Consider the following 13,956-nt stretch of genomic DNA (forward strand, 5'->3'; position numbering starts at 1 on the left):
TGATCTCTTTGCAGTCCAGGGGACTGTCAAGAGTTTTCTCCAACACCACAGTTCAAAAGCATCAATTCTTCTGTGCTCAGCTTTTTTTATAGTCCAACTCTCACATGCATACATGACTACTGGAAAAACCATAGCCTTGACTAGACAGAGCTTTGTTGACAAAGTAATGTCTCTGCTTTTTAATATGCTGTCTAGATTGGTCATAACTTTCCTTCCAAAGAGTAAGCGTCTTTTACTTTCATGGCTGCAATAACCATCTGCAGTGATTTTGGAGCCCAAAAAAATAAAGTCAGCTACTGTTTCCACTGTTTCCCCATCTATCTGCCATGAGGTGATGGGACCAGATGCCATGATTTTAATTTTCTGAATGTTGAGCTTTAAGCCAGCTTTTTCACTCTCCTGTTTCACTTTCATCAAGAGGCTTTTCAGTTCTTCTTCACTTTCTGCCATAAGGGTGGTGTCATCTGCATATCTGAGATTATTGATATTTTTCCCGGCAATCTTGATTCCAGCTTGTGCTTCATCCAGCCTGGCATTTCGCATGATGTACTCTGAATATAAGTTAAATAAACAGGGTGACAATATACAGCCTTGATATACTCATTTCCCAATTTGGAACCAGTCTATTGTTCCATGTCCAGTTCTAACTATTGATTTTTGACCTACATATACATTTCTCAGTAGGCAGGTCCAGCAGTCTGGTATGCCCATCTCTTTAAGAATTTTCCACACTTTGTGATGATCCACACAGTCAAAGGCTTTGGCATAGTCAATAAAGCAGAAATAGGTGTTTTTCTGGAACTCTCTTGCTTTTTCAATGATCCAATGGATGTTGGCAATTTGATCGCTGGTTCCTCTGCCTGTTTTAAATCCAACTTGAACACCTGGAAATTCATGATTCACATACTGCTGAAGCCTGACTTGGAGAATTTTGAGCATTACTTTACTAGTGTGTGAGATGAGTGCAATTGTGTGGTAGTTTGAACATTCTTTGGCATTGTCTTTCTTTGGGATTGGAATGAAAACGGATCTTTTCCAATTCTGTGGCCACTGCTGAGTTTTCCAAATTTGTTGGCTTTTTGAGTGCAGCACTTTAACAGCATCATCTTTTAGGATTTGAAATAGCTCAACTGGAATTCTATCACCTTCACTAGCTTTGTTCACAGTGATACTTCCTAATGCCCACTTGACTTTGCATTCCAGGGTTTGGCTTTAGGTGAACAATCACACCACCATGTTTAGCTGGGTCATGAAGATCTTTTCTGTATAGTTCTTCTGTGTATTCTTGCCGCTTCTTCTTAATATCTTCTGCTTCTGTTAGGTCCATACCATTTCTGTCCTTTATTTGCATGTGTCCATATTTGCATGAAGTGTTCCCTTGGTATCTCTAATTTTCTTGAAGAGATCTCTCGTCTTTCCCATTCTATTGTTTTCCTCTATTTCTTTGCATTGATCACTGAGGAAGGCTTTCTTATCCCTCCTTGCTATTCTTTGGAACTCTGCATTCAAATGGATGTATCTTTCCTTTTCTCCTTTGCCTTTTGCTTCTCTTCTTTTCTCAGCTATTTGTAAGGCCCCCTCAGACAATCATTTTGCCTTTTTGCATTTCTTTCTCTTGGGGATGGTCTTGATCACTGCCTCCTGTACAATGTCATGAACCTCCATCCATAGTTCTGTTTTATCAATGCATTCTGTTTCTAAAGCAGAGAAAGGATCATAATGTTAAAAATAAGCTAATATATATTCTGAAAATAACTTATTTCAGTTACAATGAGAAGGAAAAATAAAATGAGTAAACATTATATTAGATTACCTTTTGTGCTAAAAGTTACAGAAACAAACATTGTATTGTTTAATATGCAATACTAATTAGGTAAATTCCATATAACTTTTTTTTTTTGGTAGAAATAATATCCTAGATCTCATAGAATCTAGTTTACTTAATAAGAGCAAGTATGCAGCAATACTGAAATTATAATAAAACTATAACTATAATCCCACAAACACAGACAGACACGCACATAGGCCCGCATGCTTTTCTATGACACGCAGAGTTGAAATAGTCTTGACAGCATCACAATGGTGATCTAGGCTCTCAAAAATGTGGTGTCAGTAAAAATAATCTTTGTGTCCCTGAAAGCAGAGACCTGTTTAATGAGACACTGACACAGGTTATATTTTTTAGCATTTAATAGATCAAATATTTATTATTAAGTTGAGACACTTAAGATTCTTTATACTTAATATAATTTATCTTTTGATAATTTATGTATTGTACAGTTTTTATATCTATCAAGATTACATTCAGAAAATAAGCACAGCAATTAGTGATGTATTCTAGGTCACACTGCCAATATGTGAAGCGACAGGACTTGAAATAAGATACTCTGGGCATAAAACTTCCACTCTTAGTACGTATCATTTATGATGTTTTCTTGCAGGGAGCCAGCGTGAGGAACTCCGCCCATGGCAAAGGTCATGAGGAAGGAGGCTTCGGCATATGCAAAGGCAGGATCGAGCCTCAGGAAACCCCCTGTTTCCGAGCATCTACTCCCCAAACCAGAGTCTACCTATTTTACTGTTTCATGCTTTCACCTACACCTCTGACTTTATGGGGGGCTGTTCCCCACCGGTTCTCTCGGAGAAGGAGTAAACTTGCAGCTCCAGTCAATAAAAATTCCTGGGCGTGACAAGAGTGTCTCAGGTCAAACCTCTCTGCTGGCAGACTAGCTTGTGTGACAGGATTATCCATACTCCTGCCACTATGCACATGATTGTTTACTACCTGTCAACCATAAACAGCACAGAGAGTTTGGAGTATTTTGAAAATCTTAATTAGCATAGGGCTTTTCTCATTGTTGAGTCAATGATTGCTGCCAGGCCTCCATATCCTTAGGCACCTGGGAATATACTAATGTATTTGGAATATAGAAAAGGAAATATAGTAGTTTTTGATGTTAGCAATACTAGACTTTTGAATATTCTCTTTTGTTATAGATCACTGTACTTTGTTATAAATCACTGTGTCCTTGCTATGTAAAATTGCAACTTTATCACTATCTTAAGACTAAATAGATCTTAAGGGGAACATTGGTGAAGGATTTTCATTTGTTGGGCTGATGTTTGCTGGTAAATCTCCATATTCCCTGCCCTTATAATGGATATAACTAGCATATAGGAGAAATAAGTATTAACCTTTAAGATTAATCATGTTAACCTTAGGTTAAATAAATTCCTTTCTTAGTTGTAACCCACTACACCCTCACCCTATAGGAATGCAACTTTATCTGCTACCTTCAGAGGGTGGCACCTGGTTTAAGAAAAAACACCCTTGGAAAAAATTAGTTTTTTGGTTATCAGAAAGAAAGGATTATAAAATGTCAGCAGGCCTCATGGCCAGATGATATAAAACCCCTAAGACCTTTTTTATACATTTATATGAAGCACCTGATTTTGATAAAGATCAGGGCTGCTGGCCCCCACGTGACTTAAAAATTTCCATTTGTCTCTATGTGTAAAAAAAGGTATATAAGCAAACCTGAAAATAAAGAAAATGGATCAGTTTCTGGAAAGACTGATTCCCCTGTGTCATTTCTTTCTTGCTCCCCATTTGTCTGGCTGAATTCCCATCCGGAGCGTGAGTGCTCGCCACGTCTACTTACTTGCCCCGGCTTTTAAGTTCCAGGAGAGAAGGAGCCCAGGAAGGGGCACCTTCTGATATTCAAGTGGCACTGGTGGCCCAACGTAGATGGTGCAAATTCCTTGTCTTGGAATTTTATTGGTATCCCACATAAACCAAGTTATTCAGCCTCTTTTTCTCCATTAATATTTCCTACTACGCTATCCGTTTCTGATCTCTCTATATATCTGTAATTAAATAAGTTTTTTCCTAGGACGCCAACTCCATCCCCCCTTTGATTTACCCTGGATCCACCGGGGCTGGACGAATAAGGGGCATAATGAGAAAAGTGAGATACTGCTCAGTACTCATGCTTTAGTGAATGACTCCTATACTAGGTATGTCTTTGATAATATACCAAAAATTGTTGAAAAGCTTTCCTTTCTCTTTTTAGCCACTTATTAAGAAATGATTGTAAAAATTTGGCAGAGGTGGTCCCTTGATAAAATCGTACTTTATGGGGGCACCTATCATTTCTCTTGGGGTTGAAAATGGTGAATTAAGATGTTCCCTCCATGCAAACATAATATCAAGATAAACATGATAAAAGGCAAATCATAAACCCTGTTGATGAATCATGAACAATCACACAGGAAAGACAAGAGGGTGCATGGAAAAAGGTAAGAATGGTGCAGATAAGCTCCAATGTATTAGATGTACCCATAGTATGAGACACTACAGAGAAGTGAGTGTAAGAAGGTTCAAGAGTTTGGTGAGCACAGAGTCATGGGGGCATCACATTTCAAAGGACTGAAATATGGGTAATTCCAATAAGGGACAGATGAAGAGAATTTATAGATGAGAAGCCATGGTCTGTGATGTTTAGAAATAAAAGAGTTCCAGCATTATAGACTAGGAAAACTACAATACGACAGGCAGATACACTCAGGAAGAGGGTTAAAATCAAGGGATCTGAGGAGAAAGACTCATCAAAAGCGTTACATATAGAATCATGAATTAACCCATTTTTAGTAGTCATTTTTAGGCTGGTATCTCGAGTAAACATTTTGACAATGTTCACTGATTCTAGGTGGACATGTTATGTTATTGATAGTTTTATGGAAGTTTTTACCATATGCCTCTATGTCCCATGTAAAATATGTTGAACCTGGAGTAAATATAGACTAACTTTGGCTACCATAGGCCCTCAGGACCAGGTATGTTTCTCTGATACATTTACCTCCCAGTAACATCTCCCTGATGTGATAATTGGGGATCTTGCTGCTGCTGCTGCTGCTGCTGCTAAGTCACTTCAGTTGTGTCCAACTCTGTGCCACCCCACAGACAGCAGCCCATCAGGCTCCTTCATCCCTGGGATTCTCCAGGCAAGAACACTGGAGTGGGTTACCATTTCCTTCTCCAATTCATGAAAGTGAAAAGTGAAAGTGAAGTCGCTCTGTCATGTCTGACTCTTAGAGACCCCATGGACTGCAGCCTATCAGGCTCCTCCATCCATGGGATTTTCCAGGCAAGAGTACCAGAGTGGGGTGCCATTGCCTTCTCCGCTGGGGATCCTAGGGCACCATAATCTTCAAAGTCAACATTCTTAGATGTATTACTTGGTTCCAAATTGCAGACACATCTCACTTGCATCCGATCCTCAGAAATGGCAACATTTGGATTACTTGTGAAAGAATTCAAGGTCACCTGAACTGTAGAAAAATTACAGGATAAGGTGAGGGCTATGATATCATTTGATTTGTGACATTGTAAAAGGGATCTATAGAATAACTTGAGTGAAAAAACATGTTTGTGTGTGTTGGGAGTAAAAACATGAGGCTTAAACTGAGATCTACAAGAAAATAAAAAATTCTAAAAGATGATGAAAATAGGTGGCTTGATGACACTGTAATGTCTCCTTACCCCAGCAGTGTTGCATATCTTTCACCTCTGAAATGATAACAATGCATAATATTAAATATAAGCAAAGGGGTCAGCAGTGAAATGTACTTTCTTTCAGATTATGGTAAGGATTACGCTTAGATAGTAAACCAGTGAAAGAGAGGATGAACCAAGTCTCTGCTCACTCCCCATAAATTTGACCACATCAGCAGCACAAAGTATTTGGACTTCACTGACTCTACCCACACCTAGAAACTGGAGCCTTCTCGCCATTTTCCCTCCATCACAAGAATACCGCATACATTCACTTGGGTAGCACTCCTTACTATTAAACGCTCGCAGTATCTCTCTCAGATCAGGAGCTTGAAACTCTCTTTTGTTCCTTGGAAAAAGTTTTTGGCTTCATCGCAATGAAGGTCTTAATCCTGGAGAAAATAAAAATTGACCCACACACGTCTACTTATCCCTCTAAAACCACTGACTTGCAAGGTTTTCACCTCTTTGATGCACTAGAATGGTCATCCCTGGAGACCCTGGGAGAGGATAGAGTGGATGACTGAAACCTTGGAGACAGGAGAAATGTGCTCATGGCCACCTTCTTAGTTACACTGTCTTCCATGGGAAGGTCTTGTGATTCTGACTTGTCTTTTCCTCTCCGCAGCTGAGTTGACTGAAAAGGAATATTAAGGTGCTTATTGTTCTTGAGAGGAGCATGAGAAGGCACAAAGCCTTCTGCAGCATTGCTCTGAAAATAATTTATAAAGTTAATCATCGACATTTGTTCAAGGACTTTTACAAAAAAGTGTTCCAGGATGAGCACATAGGCCACAGCTTGAAGCCTATTTGCAAGGAGAATGTTTATGGCAAAGGAGTTTACTGAATTTAGGGCTTAGAAATAATTAAAACAGTTAGAAGTTAAAGATATAAGGAATGCTGTAAAGTTAGCATATTTTACTATAGCTTATAGAAGTTAGGAATTTTTTAGAGACACTATAGCTAGAAGCCTTTTTAAGAGATAGTGAGCTCAGGATGTTAGGGGCAAACAGGACTTAGGAAGATAAGTAGTAAACTGAGGAATGTAGCATGAGTTACAGTGTAATCACAAGTTAACTATAGGACACGTTCAGTTCAGTTCAGTTCAGTCGCTCAGTCGTGTCCAACTCCTTGCGATCCCATGAATCGCAGCACACCAGGCCTCCCTGTCCATCACCATCTCCCGGAGTTCACTCAGACTCATGCCCATGGAGTCAGTGATGCCATCCAGCCATCTCATCCTCTGTCATCCCCTTCTCCTCCTGTCCCCAATCCCTCCTAGCATCAGAGTCTTTTCCAATGAGTCAACTCCTCGCATGAGGGGGCCAAAGTACTGGAGTTTCAGCTTTAGCATCAGTCCTTCCAAAGAAATCCCAGGGTTGATCTCCTTCAGAATGGACTGGTTGGATCTCCTTGCAGTCCAAGGGACTCTCAAGAGTCTTCTCCAACACCACAGTTCAAAAGCATCAATTCTTCAGCGCTCAGCCTTCTTCACAGTCCAACTCTCACGTTAGAGGAGGTAGATAATAGATGATAAAGTTGATTCCGAGAGAATCACTGAAGCAGGAACTCTGAGGAGCAACAGTGATTTATGGAGATAATAAATCTGGGAGAGAGGGAACTGAAAATGTCAAACCTCTGGCCTAATGTTTTTGTCAATGTATAAAAGAGAATCTTAAACTTGGAATAAACAGGCAGTCCATAGAAAAATGAGAGGCTGTCTCATTCACCGACACCATTCATCTCTTCAGGTTGAATCCCTGGCTGCTGGAGTTGGACTCTGGCAGTCTTGACTGTCAGAAGGAAAAGTTTTTCCTTCCAAAATGAAATCATTAACTAGTCCCTATCACTATTAGATTATATGAAATTACATGAAATAATACATTTATCAAAATAAATCATCCATACCTAAAAATTTTAACTTGTGGAAAAGTAACTGCATAAATATGTGTTCTGAGGGAGATTTCAGAAAGTGAGTTTGCAGAAGCTGGCTCCTGGGTGTTTGAGATATATTAGGTATGAGAACACACTGTCTAAAGAGTCCTCATGTCTTCAAAGGAGACTCCCTAATACGAAGGCCCTCAGAATGCCCTAAGATTTCACGATCGCTGGAAATAATTACAAACCCTGGGGAAAGAAAACAGTATGAATACTAAATGAAGAGTGGTCAGAATTTTATGTGTTTGTAAAGATCTTGATGCTGCCATGTAGGTGTGCAAATTCAAAGACAAGGATACTGTCTTTCTATTCTGGCTTCTAGAGTATGTGACCAAGATGGATCAATGATTTGTAGCAAGGCAAAATATTCCTTAAGATTCATGTTTGTTTATGGAAATCCATATAGAAAGTTATAGAGGGATCTGATCTCTTCCATACCCAGGGGAAAATTTACGTATAAAGAAACTGTCTCCAATTCTAGGTGTTTGGCAGATAAAAGAGATTCGACCTTTCCATCATAAGTCAAGCACATACTAAATATGGGGACCTGAGTTGCACAGTGACACAGAGTGTGAATGAAATTTATGAAGTAATGGGGACTTGACACTCCAATGCTTTATTCCTAACAGTGACACTGACCTGAAACTTCTTACAACCAAATTTCTCTACTATAGTTTCTGATCCATTCTCAGTGTTTATAGCACAATCTAGCCATGATTTCTGAACAGAAGCTTAAAATAAATCTATGCTCCGTTTTTGTGTCCTGAGCATGGTTTTATCTTAATTAACCATTAGATAACTCTAGTAGCTTTACTTAATGTTCTCAGTACAAAATGATCATCTCTGGTTTCCCATACTTATCTTTTCATGATGGCATTCACATCCTAGTGAGAAAAGAGAAAACATGAGTCAAGAAGTAATAGGTTCCCCACTTACAAAGCTTATTCTCATTCCCATCAGTCCTGATTGTGGGAATAGAGATGGTCTCTATGTAACAGCCGAAAAGTAAAAACAAGAGTGAAGCCAGTCGTTCCAGAAGACTCATGTGATATTGTCAAGTTTCCAAAAAAGATAAAAAACCCCCAACACTGATGGAAGCAACAGGCTTCTAGTTATCTGGAAATTAGACATATTTATGGGAAAAACAAGAGACCTGGGATTCTGGTGACCCATGAGATGATTTGAAGAAATCGTGGTTCTTTCATTTATTCAACAAAACTGAAGTGATATACTATTGTAGGCCAAGCATTAAACTAGGTTTTGGAGAATCAAACATGAAAATATAATCCAAATATTCCTCAAGTCATTTATATGGCTTTTGTTCAGGGTACAAGCAAACAAATGTATTAATGTAGGTGTTTTTAGGTCTCTCTCTTCTTATTTTACACATCACCTATTAGTGATGTCTTCCACTCCCTTAAATTCAGCATACACACATGAGCAGTTGGTTTTCAATTCTTTATTGTTACTCAACTTTGTCTTTTAAATGCATATTAATATATTCATTAGTAAATGAGCCACAGGAATCAGTAATTTTGAATGTCTAATATGTAACATTATTCATCACCCAAGTTGTCTCCTTTTTTACTCCTTGTTCATAATGTTACCAGTATGCACTCACTTCCCCAAAACTAGAGCATTTACCTGCACTTTAGCCTCTACTGAGTCTGTATAATCAGGTCCTTAATATTTTTTAGCCATCTAACCTTCTTATCACATTTAATGTTTTATTTCTTTGAACTGGTATGTACCACTGTATTTAATCTCTTTTGCTTCAGATTTATTTCCTCTATGTCACCAAAAACTAGGACAACATCTCAGTCTCAAAGAAAAAAAAAAATTCCCTCCTCATTATGGCTATTTTGTGTATGTGACAAAAATTAAATTAAACTAGAATAGAGAAAGAATCCCAGGTGTTATTAGTGGTAAGAATCTGCCTGCAATGTAGGAGACACAGAAGGCTAGGGTTCAATCCCTGGGTCAAAGATCCCCTGGAGAAGAATTGGCAACCCACTCCAGTATTCCTCCCTGGAGAATTTCATGGACAGAGGAGTCTGGCGAGCTACAGTCCATGGGGTCCCAAAGAACCAGCATAACTTAGCACACACACAGCACAGACAAAGGATAAAGGGTGGGGTGGGAGTGATTACAATTTTAATTCTAGTTTAATTTGAAACTCAAGTATTGTCCTCAGAATCTGATTTGTGTCTTTCTCCAATTCTACTTATTCAATCTATATTGACTTTTCCCCTCAGTTTCTGAAAGAAACATAAACCACTTGATTAAACTCTTGAAGTTCTCATCCAGTTATAGCAAAATATTTGAATGCCTTCAGCCCTTAGCCTACAGGATCAGATGCCAAAATTAAAAGCACCACTGTGTAGTTGCTGGAAGGAAATGAAGCCATGCTGCAGGAGTTTCTATTTTTACTGAAACTAAGTTGAAATTATTCTGAAGTAGAAGAGGATAGGACAGAAAATATATTGAAAGTACTGGAGCAACCACCAAGTAAAAGCTAAAGAAATACAATGAGAAAATAGAAAAACAAAATTTTATACAAGAAATATCTGTTTAACACAAAAGAAGGTAATTAAGGAGAAAAAGGAAAATGAAAACTACAGTAGCCCAATAGAAGGCAAACAGCAAAATACTAAATTTAAATATAAACATATCAATAATTGCATTAAATGTCATGTATTAATGCCTCGATTGAAATTAGAAATTGTTGACCTGGATAACAAGCAAAATTTAAATACTGCTACTTATAAGAGACATAATCAAAGCACAAAAGGGCAAAGGTAAAAGAGATTACATGCAAGCAGTAATAAAAAACAGGTCAAACATTTATATTATTAGACAAGATAGACTTTAAGATAAATCTTATGAGAGAATGAGAGGGAAGTGTTATGATAAAAAGTTCAGTACATTAAACAAATATACCAGTTATAAATGTAAATGCACCTACCAGCAGAGCTTCAAAGTATTCAAAGCAAAAATAAAACGAGAAGTACATGATTCCATAGTAACAGTTTCAGATTTCAGTAGCTCAATCTCAATAATGAGAGGACAGCCTGTATGGAAAACCATCAAGACATGCACCATATTATCAACCAAACTGACCTAAGTAACAACTACAACCATATTACCCAATGAATGAGGAACACATCATGTTTTCAAATTCATAACAAAAATTTTTCTGAACATCCAGTATCTTAGGTCATAAACAAATGTCAATAAACTTAAAAGTTTGAACTAATGAAAAGCATATTTCTCTGATTACCGCAGACTTACAGCTGAAATCCAGAACAGAAGTGAAACTCATGACCAAGTATTTTGTCATTAACAACACACTTTAAAATATCCAAGGTTTAACAAACAAGCCAAAAAAGAAAACTGCAAAGAAAATTTGTGAATAACTTGAATTGAGTAATGATTAAAGCTAAACAATCAAAATGTATAAAATATAATTACTTAAATGCACTTATATCATTAAACACTATATCAGAAGAAATGGTCTCAAATCAGTGATCTAAGTTTCCAATTCAAGAAACTAAGAAAGCAGAGTAAATTAAACTAGCGCTCACACACACACATGAACAAATATATCTACACACACAGAGAGAAAACAGTAAATGTAAGAGTAGAAATAAATAAATAATAAAAGCTTTAAAATAGACAAAATAGCAAAAGAGTTATGTTTTTTAAATCAATAAATTAACAAAGCATAACTAAACTGATCAAGAAAAAAGTGAAAAAGCAAATAACCAAAGTCAGGCATAAAAGAGGAGACATTACTGTGAATATTATAGAAGTTAAGGGGATAATAAAGAATTACTGTAACTAATTTTATGCCTACAAACCATACAACTTAGAATAGACAAATCCCCACAAAGAGATGCAAAAACTGACTCCAGGATTGTAAAAGATCTAAATAATTGTAAAACAAGTAAAATATTTTAAACACTTTAAATAAGAAATAAACAGAGTAAGATAGTTTCTCTAGTGAATTCCATTGAATACTTAAAGAATAAATAAGAATCTTTCAAAAATTTTCTTCAGAAACAGAGAAAGTGGGAAAAAAATCTCAAGAGGTTGAGGAGAAAAAAAAAGCCTCTTGTTATCTGAAATGAATTTGTCTGTGGCAAAGCTGGAACATATAGAGGGATCTGATAAATGCTTAATACTAGCTCACAGATAACAGGAGCCTTTAGCAAACCATCAAACACAATGAATCTTCTCTCCACAAAGTTCTGCACTGAATATTTTATTCTTAAAAAAAATAAAAATTTCCCTTGTTATTCCTGCATTCGATTCCTGCATTGACTTATTCTTACAGCCTCTGAAATAGATGCAGAGAAGGGGGATTGTAGGTTCCAAAGCAACCTTAGTGAGAACAGCAGAAAGACACAGCAACACAGAAGAGAAGGACATTTTCTCTTCATTTTCCTCATGTCTCAGATGCTGAGGCTTCTTCCCCAGTCTTACCTGCATCATCTCAGTGGTTGACCTCTGCAACTGATGCTCCACATGTGAGATGAGATTGCTCACCAACTGGTTCTGCTGGACTAGCTTATCCTCAGAGTCGGCCAGGTTACGCAGACCAGCTTCCTCCTCAGTCTTCAGATTTTGCAGTTACTTCAGCTCCTCACTGTCCAGGATCTCTCTCAGATTTTAAACTCTGTCTAAATATTTTCTCTTTCATGCTGTATTTGATTCTACAGGAATGAGAAAGAGAGAGAGAGAGGAGGAGGAGCATTTCTTGGGGAACATGACTTTTCCTGTGTTTTTTTTTTTTTTTCCTTCTCTCCATCACATTGCAAAATAATGGCCTCAAGTCTGCATTAGTGAGGTAAACTTTGAGTCCAAATGAAATTCTTGGGGGTATGACTCGGACATTACACAGCTGTCCAGGACACTTGTGCCTCCTTGGATTACTCCTGACCCCTTCCCTCCACCCTCTGCCAAACAGTTGACACTGAGGACGAACCAAGAGCCATTGCCAGGTGTCTCCCCAAGACTAATAGACAGGACAGGAATGGATATGAAATTCCCTAATCATCCTCGCAAGAGAGTCCCTCTGTGTGAATACCTCCCTTCCACTATCTGTGTTCATTTGTGATATATTCACTTTTCAGCACTCATTCCTATCAGGGAAAGGACAAAGAAAAATACAAGTCAAATGACACAGCTATCAGGGAACAAAGAGAAAGGCAGTTCCTTGTGACCAATCCAAAGTCTTGCCCAGATGTCTAACTCCTTCAAGAAGTATCTCCTCACACCTTCCAGGTAGAAATCTCTTCTTGAATTTCATCTTCCAGCATCTCAACTTTCTGCTGTTCCCTCTTTAGTCTCTCCAAAGATTCCTGGAGTTTCCCCTGTGAGAAAAGAATCACACTAGAGTCAATCTATGGGCTTTCTCACATCACTGTAGAGCATAAATGAGGAAAAATGAATCTGATTTCCAAGGAGAATAGACTTTACAGAAACTGAGAGCAGCATTTAGAATCTGTGATTTGGAAAGAAAAAATTGAGGTAGGATATGTGTTCTTTATGACTCAAACAGTAAAAGTCACTATATACTTGCCAAGAGAAGATTGATTCCTTTTATTCTAGAAGAAATCTGATCCTGCAGCAGGGAAACATCTTACACATTAATCCAGCAAGAGTCTTAGTTATTCCTCCTGTTCAAAGGGGTAATGAGAGCTTCTCCTAGGTACCAGATCTCCATGTATTAACACAAGGAACATGAATATCTACTTCTGGCTAAGAGTCTGCACATAGAGTTATAACATTATAATTGGAGAAATGCACAGAAATGTTTCTCAGACATCAGAAGGTGGGCAAAGGAAGAGAAGAGGTCATAGGCCTCAGGTTCTTGGTGGCCAGGTAATTAAACTCCAATGCAAAATAGACATTTCCCCTTAATTACCAGTTTCTTACCAGTCTTCCCTCTGTTTTGGTCTCTTACCTGGTACTTCTGGACAACCTCCTCCATGAGGAATATGTGGTGACTTGAGATGGCTCCGAAAGCCAGCAAATGACCTCCCCATCTTTCTCACAGAAGAGCAGGAGTTTCTCTTTTGCTACCCCAGGCTCACCTTGAAATCTCTGAACCTCTCTACTTATGTTAGCCAGGTGCCAATTAGGCCTCAGGTTCCCAAGCTTATGACAGGTTCTACACACAGGGCAGCTACACTCTCTCTTTTGTCTGATCATGGACCCCTTGTTATTTACAGTGATGCAAGCTTGGCACAAAGTGTGACCACAGTTAAGGCTCAGGGGTTCTGTCAGAAGCTTCAGGCAAATGGGCAAGTCATTTCCTCCTGTAGATTCACCAGTTTTCCTGAAGCTATGGTAACTTTTCCCCTGCTCCTACCTATCCTGACTTCTGAGGGCTTTCTTATACAGATCCTTGCATGATTGGGAAAGATAACTGGAGTAGAGTGAGAAAAGTAGAAATACAT

General features: G+C 38.2%; 1 pseudogene; it reads right to left on the reverse strand.

Moving 5' to 3' along the window:
• The window catches only part of LOC138092156 (E3 ubiquitin-protein ligase TRIM34-like), a 34,511-nt pseudogene extending 20,555 nt beyond the window's left edge, over nucleotides 1–13,956 (reverse strand).

Source organism: Capricornis sumatraensis, chromosome 16, assembly GCF_032405125.1.
Source record: "Capricornis sumatraensis isolate serow.1 chromosome 16, serow.2, whole genome shotgun sequence".
NCBI lineage: Eukaryota > Metazoa > Chordata > Mammalia > Artiodactyla > Bovidae > Capricornis > Capricornis sumatraensis.